The 25,691-nt window shown below is 42.9% G+C and overlaps 1 long non-coding RNA gene across 1 annotated transcript in view; it reads right to left on the bottom strand.

Moving 5' to 3' along the window:
• Positions 1 to 24,902, bottom strand: part of LOC144592447 (uncharacterized) — a 237,528-nt gene extending 212,626 nt beyond the window's left edge. Inside the window, exon 1 of the long non-coding RNA XR_013547128.1 lies at positions 24,829 to 24,902. This is a non-coding gene — a long non-coding RNA (uncharacterized LOC144592447). The remainder of the gene's footprint in view (positions 1 to 24,828) is intronic.
• Positions 24,903 to 25,691: the final 789 nt, after the last annotated feature.

A 25,691-nucleotide genomic window follows, 5' to 3' on the forward strand; every position in this document is an offset into this window, starting at 1 on the left:
CTCAGGTAGAGGAGAAAATCTACTTTTTCATCAGCCCAGAGGAGCAGGCAACAGCGGCTCATCAGAAAAGTACAGGCACTCAGAGAATGCACTCATGTCTTTACGAAGACTTCCCTGGTACTTCCTGACACCAATGTCTGGCAGCAGCCCTTAATAGTGTTTGTGCCCTGTGTGCCTCTGTTCTCCAGTAGCCCATCCAGGTTCCTTTGACCCTCCGGGACCATTCACTCACCATTGCAACATCCATTCATTTATAAGAGTCTTGCTCCTACAGTGGCATGTTGTTTTAGGAGCCGACTGCAAAAATTACACGGCTCAGTTACATTGTAACAACTGCGATACATCAATAGAGAACTGACAATGCCTGGTTCAGTGCAGCATCACCCAGGGAAATCTTCTGTGAACATGGCATTTGAAGTTCAGGCTCTTCATGCGACTTTCACAAACAAAGTTGGAACAACTGACGATATTGCTGTTACACCAACAAAATGATACAAATGAATTCCCATCCTCGATTGTTTGGACAGCCTAATTACACATCAGAGATATTCTTTCAAAATGTGATTATTCAACAGACTAACTAAAGGGCCTGTCCCACTTAGGCGATTTTTTAGGCGACTACAGGTGACTAGGCTGTCGCCGGAGTGTCGCCTGTATGGTTGTGAGTAGTCTCCAAAGAGTCGTAACATCTTTCTGGTTGCCGCTGGATTTTCAGAATGTTGACAATTTTTCGGCGACAGTGTGTTTGACGCCAATGAGCGTAGCTTGACGTATCCTGACGTAGGAGCTGTCATAGGTTGTCGCCAGGTGACGTAGGTTGTCGCTGGTGCTGACTTCGATGAATTCCAAGTGTGGACTTGATTTGATCACCCATCAGTGTAATGTGTCCATAAATGATGTTAGGTTTTGAATGTTTTTGCACTTGTATTCAGTTTAAAGTTTGAAGTTTGAAGTTTATTACAATATTTTTGTATGGACAGTTGTATGTTCTTATCAACCTTTTTAAAAATTTTGTTTGTTTCAATATCAATAAAGGAAATTCTTGACATTTTGACGGAAAATTGATGTATGAAGTTATTGTATTTCAGAGTAGTTTCTCACGGCATCACTTTCAAATAGTCATGATGCAAAATGATTGGAAACCCTACCATACACCCCCTTTTATAAGGAAATTGGGTGCAACTTGAATTGTCTTCAGTTGTCTTCAGTCGTCAGGGTCGTAGCTTGTCGTAGCTTGTCCTGGGTGGACGTAGGTTGACTTCGGTTGTCGTAGGTTGTCACCTCTATGGCGGTAGGTTGTCGTAGGTGTCGTCATAGATTGTCGTAGGTGCGGTCGTAGGTGGACGTCCTACTCATGACGATTGGGTCGCCGGTTGTCAGTAGCTTGCCATAGCTTGATGTCGACTAGGTGATAGGTTGTTGTTGCTTGTCATAGACATTGTCGCTGGGGGGTCCAGTTGCCTGTTTCTCGGTGACCTGCTACAATTATGGCAGTGGGACAGGCCCTTAACTATCACTCAACTTTATCTTAAGGATAGCGGAGTGAGGGGGTATGGGGAGAAGGCAGGAACGGGGTACTGATTGAGAGTGATCAGCCATGATCGCATTGAATGGCGGTGCTGGCTCGAAGGGCTGAATGGCCTACTCCTGCACCTATTGTCTATTGTCTATTGTCTATGTGATACCAAAACGACAGAAGCTTGAAGTATGAAAATAAACCATGTCACTTATAAAGTTGAGTGATAATTTGCAACCATGTTCTTTGTTCTACGATTGCATATGCAAGAAAAATTGACAATATGAATGAAGATGTCACATATTACAGCCTTGATTCATGTTGTCAGTTTTTCTTGGTTTTGCAGTCATAGAACATAGAACAATGCAACAGTGGAATCTCACAATGTCAGTGCTGAACATGAGGCCAAGTTAAATTAATTTCCTCTGCCTGCACATGATTCATATCCCTCCATTCCCTGCAAATCTATGTGCCTTTGAAAAAGACTCTAAAATGCCACCCTTGCATCTGCCTCTCTCACCATCCCTGGCAGCACGTTCTAAGTATCCACCATTCTCCCTGTAAAAAACCTGCCCCATACATCTCCTTTAAACTTTGCCTCGCTCACCTTAAACAAATCCCAGTAGTCTTTGACATTTCCATCCTGGGGAAAAAATTCTAATTGTCCACCGTCTCTGTGACTCCATGATTTAAGAATATTCTCTCAGGACTATCCCCAGCAACAGAGGCTCCTGAGAAAACCATCCAAGTTTGTCCAACCTTCAACAAGGGTTACTGTAATCATGGTTTAGAATGTTTTAACCTTCTAAACCACAATTACAGTAGCGCTTGTTCAAGAATGTTAGATTGATGTGCAAATGACCTCCATTGTCATAAGCATTATTAAAGATTGCTTGTAGAGAGATAAAAGTCATTGTTGGAGAATAGTTGTAATTTCATGGCAGCATCTTATGGCATGTGACCATAGATTAATTATTACAATGTCATCTTAATGAACAGCCTTAGGGAAACCTGAACAAAATAACTTACTGTTTGTGGATGATCAGCCATGATCACATTGAATGGCGGTGCTGGCTCAAAGGGCTGAACGGTCTACTCCTGCACCTATTGTCTATGTAGCTATGTATCGATAACAATTTTTGGAGACAAAACAGCTGCAGATGTTGGATTCTGAAGCAAAAACCATACTGTTCAGTTTTGTTTATTGTCACGCGTACCGAGGTACAGTGAAAAGCTTTTGTTGCATGCTAACCCAACTGCAGAAAGACAATACATGATGACAACCGAGCCATTTAAAGCATGTAGATACGAGAAGGGAATAACAATTAGTGCAAGGTAAAGCCAGTAAAGTCCGATCAAAGATAGTCCGAGGATACTGCTGGAGGAGCGCATTGGGCCAGGCAGCATCTGTAGAGGAAAATGGACATTTCGGATCTTCTCTTGTATTCTTCAGCATTTTGTTTTTTCTTTATATGACAAACTGTTGCTTCTGTAATGGCCTGTACTTCCTTAAATTCATTCTCAGGTTTCTCAGAGTGGTACCAATATGTTTCAGTAATCTTTGCAAATGACTGGTGGTATTTTTATTGTTAACAAGCATTAGGGGGCCAATTTTAAGATTAATAGTAAGATATTACAATCAATAATATTTAACAGCATACTGGTTCAGCCAAAGTTTAGCCACTGTTGATTTAGTGCTGAGGGCCTTATAAATACAAGGCAGAATATTACACGGAAAACATTGCCATTCTCCAAATAAGTGCATTGTGCTACTGATTAATGTAATCAGTGCAGATTTATGCACTTACTGAGGTAAAAATGGTAAGGCCAGAAAAGGTAGAAACTCAACCGGGCAGAAAATTGGGCCAAGAACTGGCACTACAAAGGCTGCCCACAATTATTCCTCTATAACTCTTAAACGAAATTAGCAAGGAAGCCACATTACTATTGAACAGAAGGGTTACCTGTCAGGGGTGACCGCGCTTTTGCGGTTGCAGCTCCTAGACTGTGGAACAGCATCCCTCTCCCCATCAGAACTGCCCCCTCCATCGACTCCTTTAAGTCCAGGCTCAAAACCTATTTCTACTCCCTAGCGTTTGAGGCTCACTGAGGAGGCGCTGTGAACTGTTTGCGTGCTACTGTATGTTTCATTTTTTTCCTTAGTACCTAATCAGATGTACAGCACTTTGGTCAACGTGGGTTGTTTTTAAATGTGCTATACAAATAAAATTGACTTGACTTGACTTGACTCAATTGATAGCTTGTGCGATGGGGGATTTAGGCAGGCAAATGAGGTATTTCTGATGTTATTCAAAGCAGCATGCACCTCAAAATAGAATCCTCTGCCAAAGGGATAAGTCTGTGTTTGTTTGCTTGTTTGTTCATTTGTTCCGGTGAACGAGCTGTGCACACGGCAGCCAGCCAACAGTTGCTCGTCTTTTCCTTGTTGTTTTCACTTTTAATTTCAAGTTTTCGTGTACCTTGTGTGTTGTGACTGTTGGCAGACCAATTTCCCTCCGGGGATGAATAAAGTTTTATTGTATTGTATCGTATCGTATCGTAAAATTCAACTTTACACAAAATACCAGACAGTGGGGAACATGGAGCTAATTTCCCAGCCATTCGATTGATATGTTGGCAAAAATGATAAGCAGAGAAGGAATACTCTTAAAGGATATTGCTTTAAAGAATACCCTTAAAGAATCTCCTTAAAGGATAGTAGGTTGGTAAAAATGACCGTGGACCTGCCGACAAGTTAAAAACGAATCAGTTCTAACCAAGTTTGTAAAAGCTATTAAGTTTCATCTACATACTTTCCTTGTGTAATCCAGCAAGACTTGAAGGGGAAAGATTTAATAAGAACCTGAGGGAAAAATTGTTCACACAGAGGGTGGTGAGTACAGGGAATGAGCTGCCAGTGGAGGTAGTTGAAGCAGCGTACTGAAACAAAATTTAAAAGATATTTGGACAGCTACTTGGAAAGGAAAGGTTCAGAGGGATATGTGGCCAAATGCGGGCAGGTGTAGATGGGGCATCTTGGTCGGTATCGGCAAGTTGGGCCGAAAGCCTGTTTTCATGCTGTATGACATTATGACTAAGCTGGAATGGGTGGAGAAAAGATTCATAAATATGCTACTGGGACGAGATAGCTTGATTTATAAGGAGAGATTAGATAGTCTGTTTTTTTTTTTTCCTTAGAGCATAGGATACTGAAGGGTGATTTTATAAAGGAGCACTAAATCAAGAGGGACATAGATAAGGTGAATAGCCTTTTTCCCAGAGCAGGGGTACCTAAAATTAAATGATATTCCTTAAGACAAGAGTGAAAACATTTAAAAGGGATCTGAGGGACAACATTTTCCAGGCAAAGGGTGTTGGGTATGTAAATGAGCTGCCAGTGGTAGAGCTGGGTGAAATTACAATGTTAAAAAAGCATTTGGATAGGTACGGTTTAGAGACTTATGGGCCGAACACAGGCAAATGGGACGAGTTTCGGTCATTTTGGTCGGCATAGATAGTTTAGTTTAGTTTAGTTTAGAGATACAGCGCGGGAACAGGCCCTTCTGCCCACCGAATCTGCACTGACCAGCAATCACCAGACATTATCTCTATCCTACACACACTAGGTACAATTTACATTTATACCAAGCCACTCAACCTACAAATCTGTATGATTTTGGAGTGTGGGAGGAAACCAAAGATCTTGGTGAAAACCCATGCAGGTCATGGGGAGAATGTACAAACTCCGTACAGACAAGCAGTCGTAGTCAGGATCGAACCCGGAGCTCTAGCGCTGCAAGGCAGCCACTCTACCGCAGCGCCACCCTGCCGCCCTTAGTTGGGCCAAGTTGGGTCGAAGGGCTTGTTTCCCTGCTTTGTACTTTTATTACTCAATGAGTCGATTTATTGAATATGCCTGTGATTTTCCCCAAACTGGGAAAATAAGTTTATGTTCCTAACTCCTATTCCTCACCGCCTTCGCCTTATCCCAAATGAAAGTGATGAAGGACTTTGAGTAAGCTTTTCACAGTTCTACACTTGAGAGTTAAACATCTATGTAATGTAGGAGACGGTCACAAGTAAATGCTCAGATTAAGATGGAGTGGATGGTGTATGTTAGGAAAGGAAAGGACATAATGGGGGCAGTGTAGGAGAGAGGATAAGATGTAGGTATAGGATTAGTGCAGAAGAGGATTGGGAGTGTGGGTCTGGGTCCTTAGTATCTTTCCCAATGAACCGTAAGATCCCACTAAAACATTTATTTCTGAATGTAAATGAGTAAAGGTTGTTTCAAATATCTCCTTGACAATATCACTATTTTCTCCATTGTGACTCAATTGTGTATCAATGTTCAATGCAGCCATTTCCTAGTACAGTCCAATTATTAGACACAAGTAAATAATTTTCATCTTTAATCGAAATGTCACCATCAGAGACATGTCCTTTTTAAAAAAAAAGATCTCTGACAGCAGAAACTGTCAAACTCGTTATCACTTGCAGTCCACACCACCTCATAGAATCCAAACAATCCTAGTCGACCAAACTTATGGAAATGTGGGAAATTTGCCGCAAGCATATTCTGGGCCTTTGCAAGATGATTAAGTTCCCGGTCTCTATGTACACCATAAACATGAATAAATAATTAAATACTATATTTTTATAAGTGGATATGTATATGGAAGGGATGTGCGTGTGTCGGCTGTGAGAACAAACAACTCAACATTGCCAGCAACAGCTCCTGAAAACAGTAACATTATTGCACAATTCGATGAACTATAAGTTTTCATGATTACCTACTCCTCATCACTGAAGGATGCAGCTTAGAATGTTTTTCACAGTTTGTTTTAACAGCAATGATTCCTGCTTATTTTTAGCTACCTATTTAGTTATTTACAAGTTTCAGGCAATATAATTAAAAGCACAACAACTGCCACAGGCAGTCAAAACTGCACATTCGAAATGTGTTGTGCTGGAAAAGTGATGAAGACGTGCTGATTACAAAAGACGACAGGATTGAGTAGCTGAATGTCTTTGCATAAAACGTAGGAATAGGTTTATTTCGTTTAGAGATACAGCGTGGAAACTGGCCCTTCGGCCCACCAGCCAGCGATCCCCGTCCTACACACACTAGGGACAATTTACACTTATACCAAGACAATTAACCTACAAACCTGTACGTCTTTGGAGTTTGGTAGGAAACCGAAGATCTCTGAGAAAACGCACGCGATCACGGGGAAAACGCACAAACTCTGTACAGACAGCAACCATAATCAGGATCAAACACCCGGTCTCTGGCGCTACAAGTGCTGTAAGGCAGCAATGCTAAAGGGCCTGTCCCACTTTAGGCGATTTTAAGGTGATTGCCGGCGACTAGGCCGTCGCCGACAGTTCGCCGGGGTGTCCCGGACATGATCGTGAGGAGTCTTCCAAGAAACGTAGTGGATATCAGCGCGTCGCTGAGAAATCACCTGAGTGAAATTTCTCGGCGACAACTGGCTTGTCGCCAGGTTTCGTTGCTTATTGTGGGCGCTGTCGCCTGCTGTCCACAGGTTTGCTAGGTTCTCTTTGATGCATTTAGAAGCACATTATATTAAAATAAGTAAAGTCATTTCAAAATACCATAAAATGCTTGTGTTTAACCAATTTATTTACCGTCAGGACATTTGACAGGTAGATTGGAGGCGACAGTTTGACGGTAACATAAGCGTGGGAATTTCGCAATGTTTATGGCCATCAGCCATTACATTTAAAGTGGGCTCCCAACCGAGATATGCAACCCAGAAACCAGATATGCATCTCCCGTACATTTTCAAAGAATGCCCACACACTTTTCACAAAAATCCACTTTTCACAAAAATCCAACTTTTTAATTAAAAAAAAAAAATACAGCTATTAGTAAACTGGAAGCAAATCCAGTTTATGCCTTGTTACAGTGATGCTTGGTTTTTAAGTAACCCATACAAGATGTTATAGTTCAAAACTCTCAAGTACTTACCGACTTATCAGTGATTTCAGCGAAAATTAGGACACCAGAGAAGCATTGACAGTGTGGGAATTTCGCGATGTTTCCGAAAACGGTGTAATCTCGACCTGACTCGGCATTGTCGTGGTCATTGTCATCGGGTAAAAGAAAAGTTCGGCGATCTGCTACGACTTTGACAGTCGCCGGCAGTCGCCTAAGTGGGACAGGCCCTTAACACCGTGCCACCCCATTCTCACATTCTTAGTCAACTGGCGAGGGTATTTAGAAGCAGGCCAGAAGCAATCTCACTATTAGATGAAGTAAGGATGCAACCATCAGTAAATACTTCAACCAAACAGCCATAATGCAAAGTACAAAAGAGAGTATACATGAACCGGCAGCATAGATATCTTAAAAACTGCAACAATCTACATTTACTTGGATCCTCAATATCTTAAGGTACTTCTTGAGACCTTTGTTAACCATATTTTCAACCCATGGAGAGATAGATGACCAAAGGCTTGGCCAGAGATTCAAAGTGCATATTAACAAAATGTCAAAGAAGCAAGAAAACTGTAGGGCAGCAAGGTGACCTAACGGTAGGTTTGCTGCCTCAGATTCGATCCTAACTATGGAGTCTGTTTGGAGTTGGTACGTTCTCCCCGTGACCTCGGTTTCCTCCCACACTTCAAAGACATACAAGTTTGTAGGATAATTGGCTTGGTAAAATTGTCATTAATGTGTGATAGTAGACAATAGACAATAGACAATAGGTGCAGGAGGAGGCCATTCGGCCCTTCGAGCCAGCACTGCCATTCAATGTGATCATGGCTGATCATTCTCAATCAGTACCCCGTTCCTGCCTTCTCCCCATATCCCCTGACTCCGCTATCCTTAAGAGCTCTATCTAGCAGTCTCTTGAATAGTGTTAGTGTGCGGGGATCGCTGATCGGCGCAGACTCAGTGGGCTGAAGGGTCAACCCTTAGCCTTTAGCTGTATCGCTAAACTAAACAAAGAATTTTGGAGTGGAATGCTGCAGTTTATGCCTTGGCACCAGAAGATGCACTGTGTATTGGAGTGATGATAAATATGGTTGTACAATAGATTAGCTGTGGAAGAGCACAGTACTGGCGGAGTTGGGAGTTAGAGAGTAGCAAGGCTATGCAAAATTTGAAAAAAAAAAGGGATTTAAAAAAGTAACATGTTGCTGGATTATCAGCTGTTATTGAGCAATGACTAGCTGATAAATTGGCCAGATCAATAATTGATAAATAAAGGTAGGATATAGACCATGAACAGTAGGGCTCCAAAAGTATTGAGGAGCAAAGAGACTTTGGTGTACAAGTTTAAAGATCCCAGCAGTACAGACAGATAGGGTGGTGAAGCGGTCCTGCAGAATGTTGGCTTTCATTCGCTGTGGCATAGAATATGAGAACAGGATGGTACCATTTTGTAAAACATTAGTTAGGCTATAGCTTGAATATGATGTGCACTTCTGCTTTCTACACCTTAGAAATAATTTAATTGCACTGGAGAACTATTAAAGAGGTTCACCAGAAAATTGATAGGTTAGATGACAACGTTGTTGGGGCCAAGGCTGTTTTTTTTTGGGGGGGAGAGGGGGGTGGGCAGGAGTAATAATAACAGTCTTGAAAGGGTAAGATGTCAGTGTCTGAAAAATATTCATTGGCATCAGCCAACGCAGGGGACTGGAAGCAAAGATTGGTCAAGATAATAGTTTGTCTGCATTTCACAACATGGAAGGCAGGGCTTAGGGATAGGATAACTTAAGAGTCAAGAGTGTTTCATTGTCAGATGCTCCGGGAATGGAGCAACGAAATTCTTACTTGCTGCAGCTTTACAGGCATATTAACTCAACAACATGGTCAATAAAGAAACAATAAATTATCAGTTATACCAGCTAACTTGACCATAAGAGTTCGAGTAGAAGCATGTAACCTGTAACCTGTACAGAGTTCCTAGTAGTTAGTTGCTGAGCTAGTGTTGTGGTTAGCTCTCTGCAGTGTGGTTCAAGAGCCTAATGGTTGGTGTGAAGATGTTCTTGAATCGGGCGGTAACAGTCCATGGGCTCCTGTGCAACCCTCAAGTGCGTCAATGATCTGAGAACATGGCCAGGGTGGTGCGAGTCCCTGATGATATTAGCTACCTTCATTAGGCAGTGCTTCCTGTAGATCCCTTCAATGGCAAGGGGGTGGGGATGGGTTGGGGGGGGGGTTCAATAAACGTCACCCATTCCTTCTCTCCAGCGATGCTGTCTATCCTGCTGAGTTACTCCAGCATTTTGTGTCTATCTTCGGGTCAATAGCCGTGAAGGATAAGACAATGTCCACCACTTCCTGCAGCATCCTTTGCTCCTGGGCATTCAAGTTACCAAACCAGGCTGTAATGCAGGCAGGCAGTATGCTGTCTACATACACCCGTAAAATTTTGTTAAAGTAATTGGTGACATGCCGAATCTCCTCAAACATCTGAGGAAGTAGAGGCACTGATCAGCTTTCTTTGTGATTGTATCATATGTGCAGGACATATGTGAAGGAAAGAACTGCAGATGCTGGTTTAAATTGAAGATAGACACAAAATGCTGTGTGCAGGGCATATCTTCAGTGATGTAAAAACCCAGGAACTTGAAGCTGTTAATTTGCTGCACAGCCATCCCACCAATGAAGACCATGAAAGGTAATAGGTTAAAGACAGTGACAGCAGGAAGTGCAAAGAAATATCCAAAGAAGAACACAAGCAGTTTGTGGAAAAGTGAAGGAAATGGGTGGTGTAGGAGCCATTTTGCATATTACTATATTATTATATTATCTTGACATCCTTCGACTAAGGCCATTGCTTCAGGTCTTCTTGTCTGGGAATGTTTAACTGAGAAACATTGTTGGCCTTATGTGTAAACACTTCTGGCAGTTAAATAAAATCATCTTTATCCAAACTAGATATTTCCAAACCTGAGATAAGACAACTGGTCACGGGGTTCACTTGATTCATGGTACCAATGAGAATTTCAATCCTTGGTCCTGAAACATTCAACCTTCTCATCAAGCCTTCAGAGCAGAAGGTAGATGAACTGCCAAGATCCAAAAAAAGTGTATCTCTGCAACATTGTACTCCCCTTGTGGCTCTTTACTTGTACTGGTATGATGGGGAAGATGGAACTCGAATGGGAGAGCCAAAAGGAACAGTTGAGAAGACAAAAGGAACAGCTGAGAAGACAGAAAGAACGATTGGAATTAGATGCTGCAATGGCAACAGCCAAGGCTCAATGTACTTAAGGCTAGGAAATCAAGATACAGCTAGACGGCAGCTGATGGGATGAACTCTTATTTGAAAGGAGGAACTGTCAATGACCCTACCTTTGATAAGGCAAGAGAAAAACCGCAAACAGCCAAACGCAGTTTGGCAACGACTACAGAACCTGTACAAGCACAGGTGCAAGAAGATCATCCTGAAATACTTCATATTGAACAAAAGGACAAGGAAAAGAAACCAGAACAGAATGAAAAGCCAATTGCGGGTGATGCTGTCTCCCATCTCAAACGTGTGACCATATCAGGGCCAGTGATGAAACCTGCATCTCCTCCAAAGCAGTTCAAACTGATCCATTGGCTGGAGAATCTGGTCCTGAAAAAACTTGTCTGAGCACAGAGATGACCGAGACCAACTCGGAACTAATACCAGAAAATCGTGAATCTTCAGATCAAGAAATGATAGAACTGGAAACGTCAGGGGATCCTGCATCAGAAAACCCAGCACATCTTGAAGACCTTTCAACCAAAGTAATTGCTGAAAAAACTAGTTCCGCAGAGAACTCTCCAGTTTTTGTCGATGGTGGAAAACTACATGAATCCATCACCAGTGAAACTGAAGATGACCATCCAGAAATCTCTGTTACAAATGGAACTACCCTTGATGGTGAACTAAGAAGAGACCATGACAGCAAGGATGGAAATGGCTGCTCTGCCGCTGTTGTCAATTGAATATCTATTACAAGCCAGGAGGAACTTCTGGTCAAGCAATACCACCACAACTTCACAATGGGAAAATCCAGAGTTGACACAAAGCTGGAAAAAGTTTCCAAATACACAGGGCAAGATGTTAGAAATCCAAAGTGATAAATGTCAACTTGCTCCCGGTGGTGATGGGAGGCTTATGCACTCACCTATGCTCTTCCGATGTTGAGAAAGGCTGGGCAGACACGTCATTGGGGTTATCAAGTGGGCACCTACTTTCATCGACGTTTCACTGATTGGACCCACGACGTCTCCAGTAGACTCAGCAGTGCATTCTGGCGTCCCAGAACCACCCCCCTCTGCATCTGCCTAGCCGGCTTATTTGGGAGACCAAATGGGGTCTTTCCTCTTCAGCCAGAGCCACTGGCTACTCCGCTCTGCCACCTGTGATGTTTCCTTGATAGCCTGGCATAGGGCTTGTCCGCTGATCCTCAGGTCCTTCATCAGTCTTACGGTAGATGTTGCCACAAATCCTCGACATCCAACTTCTACCGGGCAGATCTTTGCTCTCCAGCCCCGCTGTTCTGCCTCCGCTGCAAGCTGTGTATATCGCAGATTCTTTCTTTCGAAGGCTTCCTGCACAGCATCCTCCCAAGGGACTGTGAGCTCCACAAAATACACCATGCGCTGAGAGTTCGACCAGAGGACAAGATCAGGCCTCAAGTTGGTGATGGCTATCTCTGATGGAACTGTAAGCCGTTGGTCCACATCCACCCGCATCTGCCAGTCCCGGGCTGCCTCCAGCTGTCCAAACCTGGTCCTTGGTGGAATTTTCCGTTGCTTTTGTTCCCCTTCCCGAACAAAGGCAATTGGCATAACTGGGTTGGTTGTTCTGGGTGGCAGGGCATTGTTGGTTGTTCTCCTGCTTTCCAGAGTCGCTGCCAGGCATTTGAGCACTTGATTATGTCTCCAGGTGTACCGTCCTTGGGAGAGGCTTACTTTACATCCAGTGAGGATGTGCTTAAGTGTGGCTGGTGTTGAACACAGGGGGCATGATGGATCTTTGCCCAGCCATTGATTGAGATTTTTTGGGCTAGGAAGGACATCATAGGTTGCCCGAATGAGGAAACGTATCCTGCTCCCCTCTATCTCCCACTTGTCCTTCCAGCTGATCTTCTGCTTTTCTACACTCTCCCATCTCATCCACTGGCCCTGTTTAGCTTGTGACACAGCCTTGGCACACCTACTCGACTCCTCCTGTCGGCGGACTTCGGCCGTGACCAACTTCCGGCGCTCCAGTGAGGATGCCTTGCTCCAGCAAGGTCGCTTTCCGCCAAGCCCCAAGCCACTTCTTCCGTGTTGGACTTGCCCAATCATGTCGCCTTGATGGAGACCAGATTTTGCCTGCTGTGTCGCATTCTTAGCCGTCCACTTTCTTCCTGTTGCCAGGGTTGAGGCAGCAGCTCAGATGACAGTGTCCCTCGATTCTGCCAGGGTTGTCTCTAGTCTGACATTAGTGCACTTGAACTCCTCTGTGAGGCTAGAGAGAGGCAGGTGGAGTGCCCCCTGACCGTACAAGCCTACGCTGCTCAGGCATCGAGGAACACCTAACCACTTTCTCACAAAAGAGCTGATTGTTCTTTCCATCTTCTCGACTCTTGTGAGGGTGATGTCATACATGGTTAGTGGCCACATAAGGCGAGGTAGTAACCCAAACTGCAGGCACCAGATTTTCAGCTTTCCAGGCAACATGGATCGGTCGATGTTCGCTAGACCTTTGATGATTTCTTGCCTAAGCTCGTTTGCCTGATCAGTGTCCTTCAGTTTAGAGTCATACCATCTCCCCAGACTTTTGATTGGCTTCTCTGACACAGTTGGGATTGGTTCTTGATCAATGAAAAACCTTTAAACTGTCAGTTTGCCTTTGATTATAGAAATGCTTCTTGATTTGGATGGCTTAAATTTCATTCTAACCCTAGTGATGTTCTCTTGAAGCTTCCCTAAAAGGCGCCTGGTGCAAGGTGCTGTTGTTGTTATGATTGTAGGCCCTGATGGGTGGTAGATGAACTCCAGACTTCAGCCGCTCGCCTCCCACCACCCACTTGGAGGCCCTTATGATGACTTCCATAACCATTGTAAAAATCAATGGGGAGATGGTACACCCTGCCATTATGCCAATCTCCATGCAGTGCCATGTGGTGGTAAAGTCTGGCGTGGTGAAACCGACCTGCAGATCTTGAAAATAAGCCTTGACAAGGCTTGCGATAGTCTCTGGTATCCTGAAGAAGTCAAAGGATGCCCAGAGGAAACTGTGAGGGACAGTTCCGAATGCATTGGCAAGGTTAAGGAAAATGACATGCAGATCTCTCTTCTCTTTTCTTGCAGTCTGGATTTGGTGCCAAATCATGCTGGTATGTTCGAGACATCCAGAGAACCCTGGGAAGCCTGCTTTTTGGACTGTTCTCCCCATAACCCCTGACACCCGTATTAATCAAGAATCTATGTATCTCTGCCTTAAAAATATCCATTGACTTGGCCTCCACAGCCTTGTGGCAAATAATTCTACAGATTCTCCATCCTCTGATTAAAGAGATTCATTCGCATCTCCTTCCTAAAGGAACATCATTTAATTCTGAGGCTATGACCTCTAGTCTTAGACTCTCCCACGAATGGAAATATCCTCTCCACATCCACTCTATCCAAGCCTTTCACTATTCGACACTTTTCAATGAGGTCCCCCCTCTTCTTCTAAACTTCAGTGCCGCCAAACACTCATCATAAGTTAACCCACGCATTCCTGGGATCATTCGTGTAAACCTCTTCTGGATCCTCTCCAGGGCCAGCACATCGTTCCTCAGATATGGTGCCCAAAATTCTCACAATACTCCAAACATGGCCTAACCAGCACCTTATAGAGCCTCAGCACAGAGATTATTAATACAATCCCAAATGTTCCTTTTCCACTTTGAGTGGGCATAGCCAATGTATTCCCAGGAATCAGTGGGCATATTGCATTTCTTCAATGAAGCTTTGAGCACATCCTTGAACCTTTTCTTCTGGTGACTTTTACACCATGCATGCAGTTGTTATGCAATGCCCAATGTAGCTGACTGGGTACATTTAGGGCCTAGATCCTTAGGATGTTGTCCTGGAGGAGGATACTAATGTTCATTCATGTCCATTCACTGAAGGATCTTGCAGTGACGGTTTTGGTGGTAATTTGCTAGGGGGTTAAGATGCCTGCTGTAGTCCAACTCTCAGATTCGTATATAAAGGGAGGACTCACTGCTGCCAGGTGTGTTTTACGCTTGGTATGACATTATGATCTTCAAGCACCATTTTTCTCAATCGACCAAAGGTTATGGCAATGAATTTCATATTTATCTGCCTTGGCTGAGAGTTGACTCTCAAGATATGGGATGTGTGGTAACCTACAGTGAAGAATGTAGCGTTTTCTTTGTGTTTATCACACTTCATCAACATTCATAGATTTCATACTTTGAACAGGATGAATGCATCATTTATTCCACAATATTTGAGACCCATTTAACTGTAAATACAGGAAAGACCAAATATGGGTTGGGAATGTTTCCCCAGGTCACTTTTTGGGTAATACCTGAAGCATGTGTGTAAGAATCAGGATAATTAGTAAGGGTGTCAAGGGTTTTGGGGTGAAGGCAGGAAAATGGGTTTAGAGGGAAAGATAGAGCAGCCACGATTGAATGACGGAGGAGACATCATGGGCTGAATGGCCTAATTCTGCTCCTAGAACCTATGATGAAGCAATAGATGTTGTTGGCTTGCGACTCCAGTGCTACTGGTGAATTGAGGATGACACTCCATACTTCAAACAACTATTCTCCCCTCAATAAGTTTCAGTGAGGCAACATTTAATTGTTGCGTACCTAACTTTAAGGGTATAATGTAAATGATCACCTTTGAGATTTCTGTCTGCTTGACCATCAGATCGGAGGGTTTCAGAATGGTTTGAATCTTCATTCCCTGATCGTTTCCACAGTGGTCCACTGTTTATTTCTAAAAGCAATCATTTTACTGAGCCCAAAGCATAGCCTACATTCCAGCCCTGCATCCATGCTGTTTCAGGGATAAACTTTATGGTAGTGCAATTAAGCCATGTCAAGATATCTTAGCCCAACAGATTTGGGTGCTGTAATAGTTAAGTGAATAGGCACAGTGTTTCTTAGTTCTGGGATGCATAATGCTTCATTATCTTTATATTGGCTTGCAGTTTTGCATGCTTTTACTTTTACAACTAAAACATCCTTGCAATGAAAAGAGAAATTATTGGAAACAAACAGGCAGCAACTGTGGAAAGAGAAATAGTAAGTCTGCAAATGGAAAGGCAGAAGGGAAAATCGGAAGTGTCGGTATTACAGTATAGCAAAGGGGATTACAGAGGCATGAGGCAGGAGCTGGCCAAAATTGACTGGAAGGAGGCCCTAGCAGGGAAGATGGTAGAACAGCAATGGCAGGTATTCCTGGGAATAATGCAGAGGTTGCAGGATCAATTTATTCCAAAGAGGTGGAAAGACTCTAAGGGGAGTAAGAGACACCTGTGGCTGACAAGGGAAGTCAGGGACAGCATAAAAATTAAGGAGAGGAAGTATAACATAGCAAAGAAGAGTGGGAAGACAGAGGATTGGGACTCTTTTAAAGAGCAACAAAAGTTTACTAAAAAGGCAATACGGGGAGAAAAGATGAGGTACGAGGGTAAACTAGCCAATAATATAAAGGAGGATAGCAAAAGTTTTTTTAGGTACGTGAAGAGGAAAAAAATAGTCAAGGCAAATGTGGGTCCCTTGAAGACAGAAACAGGGGAATTTATTATGGGGAACAAAGAAATGGCAGACGAGTTAAACCGTTACTTTGGATCTGTCTTCACTGAGGAAGATACACACAATCTCCCAAATGTTCTAGGGGCCGGAGAACCTAGGGTGATGGAGGAACTGAAGGAAATCCACATTAGGCAGGAAATGGTTTTGGGTAGACTGATGGGACTGAAGGCTGATAAATCCCCAGGGCCTGATGGTCTGCATCCCAGGGTACTTAAGGAGGTGGCTCTAGAAATAGTGGAAGCATTGGAGATCATTTTTCAATGTTCTATAGATTCAGGATCAGTTCCTGTGGATTGGAGGATAGCAAATGTTATCCCACTTTTTAAGAAAGGAGGGAGAGAGAAAACGGGTAATTATAGACCAGTTAGTCTGACATCAGTGGTGGGGAAGATGCTGGAGTCAATTATAAAAGACGAAATTGCTGAGCATTTGGATAGCAGTAACGGGATCATTCCGAGTCAGCATGGATTTACGAAGGGGAAATCATGCTTGACAAATCTACTGGAATTTTTTGAGGATGTAACTAGGAAAATTGACAGGGGAGAGTCAGTGGATGTGGTGTACCTCGACTTTCAGAAAGCCTTCGACAAGGTCCCACATAGGAGATTAGTGGGCAAAATTAGGGCACATGGTATTGGGGGTAGGGTACTGACATGGATAGAAAATTGGTTGACAGACAGAAAGCAAAGAGTGGGGATAAATGGGTCCCTTTCGGAATGGCAGGCAGTGACCAGTGGGGTACCGCAAGGTTCGGTGCTGGGACCCCAGCTATTTACGATATACATTAATGACCTAGATGAAGGGATTAAAAGTACCATTAGCAAATTTGCAGATGATACTAAGCTGGGGGGTAGTGTGAATTGTGAGGAAGATGCAATAAGGCTGCAGGGTGACTTGGACAGGTTGTGTGAGTGGGCGGATACATGGCAGATGCAGTTTAATGTAGATAAGTGTGAGGTTATTCACTTTGGAAGTAAGAATAGAAAGGCAGATTATTATCTGAATGGTGTCAAGTTAGGAGGAGGGGGAGTTCAACGAGATCTGGGTGTCCTAGTGCATCAGTCAATGAAAGGAAGCATGCAGGTACAGCAGGCAGTGAAGAAAGCCAATGGAATGTTGGCCTTCGTAACAAGAGGAGTTGAGTATAGGAGCAAAGAGGTCCTTCTACAGTTGTACCGGGCCCTGGTGAGACCGCACCTGGAGTACTGTGTGCAGTTTTGGTCTCCAAATTTGAGGAAGGATATTCTTGCTATTGAGGGCGTGCAGCGTAGGTTCACTAGGTTAATTCCCGGAATGGCGGGACTGTCGTATGCTGAAAGGCTGGAGCGATTGGGCTTGTATACACTGGAATTTAGAAGGATGAGGGGGGATCTTATTGAAACATATAAGATAATTAGGGGATTGGACACATTAGAGGCAGGAAACATGTTCCCAATGTTGGGGGAGTCCAGAACAAGGGGCCACAGTTTAAGAATAAGGGGTAGGCCATTTAGAACGGAGATGAGGAAGAACTTTTTCAGTCAGAGAGTGGTGAAGGTGTGGAATTCTCTGCCTCAGAAGGCAGTGGAGGCCAGTTCGTTGGATGCTTTCAAGAGAGAGCTGGATAGAGCTCTTAAGGATAGCGGAGTGAGGGGGTATGGGGAGAAGGCAGGAACGGGGTACTGATTGAGAGTGATCAGCCATGATCGCATTGAATGGCGGTGCTGGCTCGAAGGGCTGAATGGCCTACTCCTGCACCTATTGTCTATTGTCTATTGTCTATTGTCCAAACCTTCTCTGCAGTTGAAAATTAACTTGTTTTTCTCTCTTTCCGAGTTCTGATAGTGAGAACTTGGGAAGTGAGAAAAACCAAGGTAATTTTCAATAGCAGAGAAGATGGGGGAGGGATGGGGAGAACAAAGGGAATATCTGTGAAAGGGTGAGACTGAAGGGTTTGTTGCAGCTGTTAGGGTAGCACTAACAAGCATGTTATGTATATTTATCGATATAATGTGTTGCTCAGAATGAGTTTGTGCGATGCGCACAGTCAGCTGACTATATAAATAGGAAAATAAAAATAACCAAAATAATAACTGACATAAATGGTCAGTTCTGATACAGACAGAAAAGGCAAATTATCTAAAATTGAAGAAATTGATATTGAGTGTATGAGGCTGCAATTCCCCTGGTGGACCTTGAGATGTTGTTCCCCAAGCTTGTGTGAGGCCTTGCTGTTTTAGTTCAGGAGGCCAAAGCCCGAGATGTCAGAGTGGGACGGTGAATTAAAGTGGCAGACAACTGACAGCTATGGGGTATTCCCACAGGCTGAATATGGGTGCTTCTTATAACAACCTTATTATCATAAGCATGTTTTCATTTCTTTATTATTTCTTTGCCATCAAATCCATTTAACTCAAATCTCACTTTATTGATAAAGGTCGTTTGTAATTGCAGGTATCAGGAGAATGACATTGTAATGGTTCTTGTGTTCTGTATTTCAACTGCAAGATGCATTATCATTAAAGAATTCCATTGAAAAAATATTTAATTACAGTTTTTATTTAAATAATGCAGTGGGTTTGCTCACAAGGTTTTTGTGCCTAATCCTTTCTTAATGAAACCAAAAAAGTGCGTAGAGATTTTTCTCAATATTGTTAGAATACCGCAATTTGTATTACCATAATATATGACTTCTATTGTTAAAATACCCCCCATTTTTCTTTTTGGGAATGGTAAATCACAATTCTTAACATAGACATATTTATTTTAATAAACCTGCATCAGTTTTCCAGTTTTAAAATGAGTAAAATTAAACCTTTGCAGCGTATCATAAATCTTAGGAGATATCAGAAATTGAGTAATAATTTCATTTAAATAGAACTGATAACTTAATAGGTTAAGTTGCCATTGAAAGAGATTCACTTGATATTGTCAAAATATTGTTTATAATTCAAGTCAGATTCTAGTAGTTGGTTGCATTTCTATTAAGATCCTCATTAAATCTGATTACTGAGTTTACATTGCAGCTTTTGGTCTGCAAATAATCTTTGCTTAAAGGTCCTAGGGAAGTTTCTGCAATCATTTCCAGTTTTACATTTCATGGTTAAATTGAATCCCAACTCATAATAACAATTATTTCAAATCACATTCCCACTTGTAGCTGCCAGCTTTATACTTCCCTATAAAGCCCCAAAGCTTACCGTTTGACGAAGGAAGGAAGGTGGTTCTTGACTCAAATAACAACAACAAAGAGATCTTCACGACGTTGCAGTTAGTTAATCATTTATTGAAGCAACATACAAAACAGATTAGTGTATCCCCTGTCGTTAACTTGTTTGTTTGTAGTAAGAACTTAGTTTCTCACTAACACTCCTTCGTATCCTGGTATTTGCTAAATCCCTATCATCTAAGCAGGCTTGACTTGTATGGCCTGCTGACCCTATGTCAGCAGGCTCCTCATTGTCACACTGAAATATTTTGACAGTGCTAAGCAAGTTATACTCATAATTCTAGCCCTGCCCATGGCACCTCTCAGTCCATTACGTAAACTCCAACATTCATCTCAGGACAATCCCCTGGTATCTACAGCAGGATACAAAGTAATATAATAATATGCTAAATGACTCCTACACACCGGCCCCTAATTGTTCTAAGTGTATAACGCAACAATTACAAATAAACATTAAAAGGAGCCATTAAAATTTCATACATAATCAAAAAGCATGCACTATATATTGGCACCTAATCTACTATAGTGATTCTTCAATCTTTAAGGCCACCAGTCCTTGCTATACTCAGGTATCAGCTTCCAGTAGCAGACATATCTTGGTTATAGGCCTTTCTAAGATGTTGCTCCTAGTCCAAAGTCAAACAGTATGCACAAAACCTTGTGCATCTGGTACAGCCTCCAATATTTTGTCCATTAGATAGAATCTACTTCAGTCTTCTTCTCTTCCAACTTAGAAAGCGGTCTGCTGTCAGTCCTCTTAATGCTTCACCTGCAAGATTTTCCTTTGTGCTAACATATCTCCATTATGACACATCAGTAGCATCCCTTACGAAGGAGATTCTGTTTGCTCCAAATATTTGAAAGCTTTTGGTTTCATTGTTGATGTACTTAAGCACCGTTATGTTATCGGTCCAGTAAATGGATTTGTTCAGTTGAAGCTTTAATTGAAGAAAACCCCGCGTGAAATGGCCTGGAGCCTCGGAGAAGAAAGAATGGGAGACCATAAATGCAGACCTGACCAGTATCCTACAGGGTGTAAGGGGTACAGTCGAAAGAAAGCTTGACAAGATGGGGGACATCATCTATGGCTATGGAGCAGAATGATATGGAGTAAGGGAGGAAAAGGAAAGGGCACCAGGTTTGGAAAGCAAGTCTAGACGGCAAAAGGAGATGGAATGCCTAATCCGGGAGAGAAGGCAGCTCAAGAAGCAGTGGAGGAAGGCTTCTGATAGATTTTTTAGATTTAGATTTAGAGATACAGCGCAGAAACAGGCCCTTCGGCCCACCGGGTCCGCGCTGCCCAGCGTGCTGATAGTGAGAAGGTTATGGGGAGAAGGCAAAAGAATGCGGTTAGGAGGGAGAGATAGATCATGATTGAATGGCGGAGTAGACTTGATGGGTTGAATGGCCTAATTCTGCTCCTATTACTTATGACATGACTTATGGCCTCGAGGTGATGCATCAACAGCACGCAGAAGGACTATACCTCTTCATGTACTACCCAGCCCACCCCATCAGTCAGGTTCTGCGTCGTCCTTTCCATTGGCTCCATTTACACCACACACTGCCTCGGCAAGGCCAGCAGCATAATCAAATACAAGTCGCACGCTGGCCACTCCGTCTGTTCCCCTCTTCCATCGGACAAAAGATATAGAAGTATGAAAACGCATGCCCTAAGATTCAGAGACAGTTTCGTCCCAGCTATTATCAGGCAACTGAACCATCCTACCAATAACTAGCGAGCAGTCCTGAACTACTATCTACCTCATTGGAGACCCTCGGACCATCTTTGATCGAACTCTCCTGGACTTTATCTTGCACTAAACGTTACCCACATTATTCCCTTTATCATGTTTCTGTACACTGTGGATTGCTCAATTGTAATTATGTATTGTCTTTCCGCTGACTGGTTAGCACGCAACAAAAGCTTTTCAATGTACCTCAGTATAAGTGACAATAATGGCGGGACTGTCGTATGTTGAAAGGCTGGAGCAATTAGGCTTGTATACACTGGAATTTAGAAGGATGAGGGGGGATCTTATTGAAACATATAAGATAATTAGGGGATTGGACACATTAGAGGCAGGAAACATGTTCCCAATGTTGGGGGAGTCCAGAACAAGGGGCCACAGTTTAAGAATAAGGGGTAGGCCATTTAGAACGGAGATGAGGAAGAACTTTTTCAGTCAGAGAGTGGTGAAGGTGTGGAATTCTCTGCCTCAGAAGGCAGTGGAGGCCAGTTCGTTGGATGCTTTCAAGAGAGAGCTGGATAGAGCTCTTAAGGATAGCGGAGTGAGGGGGTATGGGGAGAAGGCAGGAACGGGGTACTGATTGAGAGTGATCAGCCATGATCGCATTGAATGGCAGTGCTGGCTCGAAGGGCTGAATGGCCTACTCCTGCACCTATTGTCTATTGTCTATTGTCTATTGTCTAAACTAAATCAAAACTCAAACTCTGATGTTTATTCCATCTTCTTCCATCATACAAATTTGCAAAGATAGGAAGCACAATGCAGTGGTACTTCACTGGTGGATTGTTGTTGTGTCAGAACTCCTGAGCTCCCTGCCTAACAGCAGTGTAAGGTGACCATCACAACATGAAATGTTTCAAGGTTGCATCTTCAAGGACTTCCTAGGGTAGGTAATAAATGCTGGACCTGCCAGCAACACCCATCTCCCAAGCCCAACATTTTACCAGTGAATCTTGACAATTCAGAATTATTTTGCAGAAGATTATTTTTAAAGCATAAAAAAAAATTAAGTATTGTTAGAAATAGCCCAAGGGTTTGCAAGCAGCTCCCTCTTGTGGGGACAGACAACTTTCTCCAGGGTATGAAAACAAATCCCTTGTCTAGTAACCATGGTGACAGTCAAACAATCTTTCCTGCAAAGCCTTAACATTAGAAGTTCTTACATTCAGTGTAAACAGTTGGTCTGAAATCCAGCCTCTAATAGGCTTTCTCATGATAGTTTACGCCGCACTCATTGTTGAAGTTCAAACAGGGTGCTAAACTATTTAAGTGCAAATATTTGATTTTTTTGAGGCATGTTTCCTTGACAGCTAGCGCACTAAAAGAAAGTAAAGGTTGTCCAGATTAAAATAATTTTAAATATCTCAAAATTTTGATGAACTTTTAGTCTTCAAAAAATATATATCAAGGAATAAGCATAAATCAAAGTTTTCCAAACATTTTTTGCTGTGCAGATTTTCAGAGATTTGTTATTTTGTGACCCCCTCACCCCATTCCTCACTCCAATAAGTATATTAAACATAACCATAGGTCGTTATAATAAGAAAAAGACTAGATAAGGAGGAGTGGACAAGACCGGCTTATGTTGATGTGTTTACATGCGTGTCTGTTATGTTTAGTCAGAATGAATCTGTGACCTGAGATTACAAGTGTATCCATGTAAGCGTGAGTATTACGTTTTATCCACAGAGGCTAGTCCCCAATCATCTTGAAGTCCAATGCCACTGGACCAGGACTTCTTTGGCAAGTCTGTGTGGAAACTGGCATACAGTTGAAATCCATGTGTTAAAATACAGTGGTGCAGGGGTAGAGTTGCTGCCTTACAGCGCCAGAGACCCGGGTTCAATCCTGACTATGGGACTGTCTGTGCAGAGTTTGTACGTTCTCCCAATGACCCCGTGGGTATTCTCCGGGTGCCCTGATTCCCTCCCACACTCCACAGGCGTACAGGTTTGTCGGTTAATTGGCTTCGGTAAAAATTGTAAATTGTCCCTAGTGTGTAGGATAGAACTAGTATACGGGGTGATCGTTGGTCGACAGTGGGCTGAAGTGCCTGTTTCCACACTGTATCTCTAAACAAAACTTAACTAAACTAAACATTGTCATGTTCCAATTTTTGGAACTGGTGTGGAAGCAAGCCATCCTTGATTGTGGGGACTGCCAAAGTTTATACACCTTATACAGCATAAATAAAAGTTATTCAAAAATTCTAATATTGAATCCTAACCAGTGCTAAATGTTGTTCCCCTCTCACTCTCGTGATTTACATTGGCTCCAATGCCTTTAATATTTGTTCTTAAAATTCTCATTCTTGTTTTCAAATTATTTTTTTCTCCCCACATAATCTGAAACTGTGTTCAACTCTGCATTTCTCACACACTGGCCTCCTGCACATCCCTAATTTTCATCACTCAGCCTTTGATGACCATGCCTTCAGGTATTTAGGCCTTGGCATCACAATCCCTCTCTAAAACATTGCTGAAAAAACCCCATTTTGGTGAGGATTTTGATCAATCATATGGTGGCAATGTATTCCAACATGCAGCTTGGCATGAAATTTTGTTTGACAAAGCTCTTGGAGCATATTACGGCAAGAATGAATGCTACACAACTGCCAATTTTTGTTACACTGTTCTCAGTGTCAATTAGATTAAGCAAAAATATTCTTGATTTTCTTCTGAAAACCATGTTTTCTTTTTTTAGAGATACAATGCGGAAACCTATCCTTTGGCCCTCTGAGTCTGCGCCAACCAATGATCACTGCACACTAACACTAGATAACACTACACACACACACACTAGGGACAATTTACAACTTTACCAAAGCTAATTAATCTACAAACCTGTATGTCTGTGGAGTGTGGGAGAAAACCGGAGCACCCAGAGAAAACCCAGCCAAGTCACAGGGAGAACGTACAAACTCCGTACAGGCAGCACCCGCAGTCAGGATCGAACCCGGGTCTCTGGCACTGTAAGGCAGCAACTCTACCATTGCGCCACCATGTTGCCACTTAATGTCTTTTAGATAGAGTCATAGAGTCGTAGAGTGATACAGTGTGGAAACAGGCCCTTCGACCCAACTTGCCCATACCAGCCAACATGTCCCAGCTACAGTAGTCCCTCCTGCCCGCATTTAGTCCACATCCCTCCAAACTTATCCTATCCATGTACGTGTATAACTGTTTCTTAAATGTTGGGATAATCCCTGCCTCAACTACTTCCTCTGGCAGCTTGTTCCATACATCCACCGCCCTTTGTGTGGAAAAGCTACCCTTCAGATTCCTGTAAAATCTTTTCCCCTTCACCTTAAACCTATATAGGACACATTTCTGAGGAACAGATTCACAATGCTCTCATAATACAGTTGAAGTGTATTTTGTACGTTGATCATAAATTACCAGGCAAACATTACTTCATGAAGACGTTATGCATGTAGCTTATTTGAGATTTCACTGCGGGCTGCTTGGATGTGCTGGTAATTAGCATCTACTCTGCACTAGATTTTCTGTCAGCCAGTAATGGAGGCACACAAAATACACAAGCGTTCTGTGTCAATTGCTTACCTTGGTTTGATTGCAGGATGGAGATCCATCCTTTTTGAAGCAGGCAGCCAGATGCATGTGGCAAAGCCTTGTGAGTGGGGTGCCGAACGCTGTACAATAAAGCAAGTCCTCCCACACAGGAAAACATATGATTTCCAACCGCGGAAGCAGTAAAACTCAGATTTTTTAAAAAATGAACTCCTCGTGCACAAAATAGGCAAGATTCTCAAACCTGGATCCTCCATGTGAATGACAAGATGGAACCATTTAAAAAAAAAGCACCTGTGAGAACAGGAAAGCCCCCACTTACAAAGAAAAACCAAACATTGTCATAACCAACATCGGGCAGTCATGGTGGCACAGCGGTAGAGTTGCTGCCTTATAGCGAATGTAGTGCTGGAGACCCGGGTTCGATCCCGACTACCGGTGCTGTCTGTACAGAGTTTATCCATTCTCCCCCGTTTCCTCCGAGATCTTCGGTTTCCTCCCACACTCCAAAGACATACAGGTTTGTAGGTTAATTGGCTTGGTAAATGTAAAATAATTGTCCCTAGTGGGGATAGTGTTAATGTGCGGGAATCGCTGGTCGGCGCGGACCCAGTGGGCCGAAAGGGCCTGTTTCCGCATTGTATCTACAAACTAAACAAAACTATAAACTAAACTATTATAGAGTCATACAGAGTGGAAATAGAACCTTCGGCCCAACTTGCCCACAAACCAACCAACTCATCGACACTAGTCCCACCTGGCTGTGTTTGGTCCATATCCCTCTAAACCTATCCTATCCATGTACCTGTCCAAATGTTTTTTAAACATAGCGATAGTAGCTGCCTCAACTATTTCCTCCAGCAGCTCGTTCCATATACCTACCATCCTTTGTCTAA

This window comes from Rhinoraja longicauda, chromosome 3 (assembly GCF_053455715.1).
Source record: "Rhinoraja longicauda isolate Sanriku21f chromosome 3, sRhiLon1.1, whole genome shotgun sequence".
Taxonomy (NCBI): Eukaryota; Metazoa; Chordata; class Chondrichthyes; order Rajiformes; family Arhynchobatidae; genus Rhinoraja; species Rhinoraja longicauda.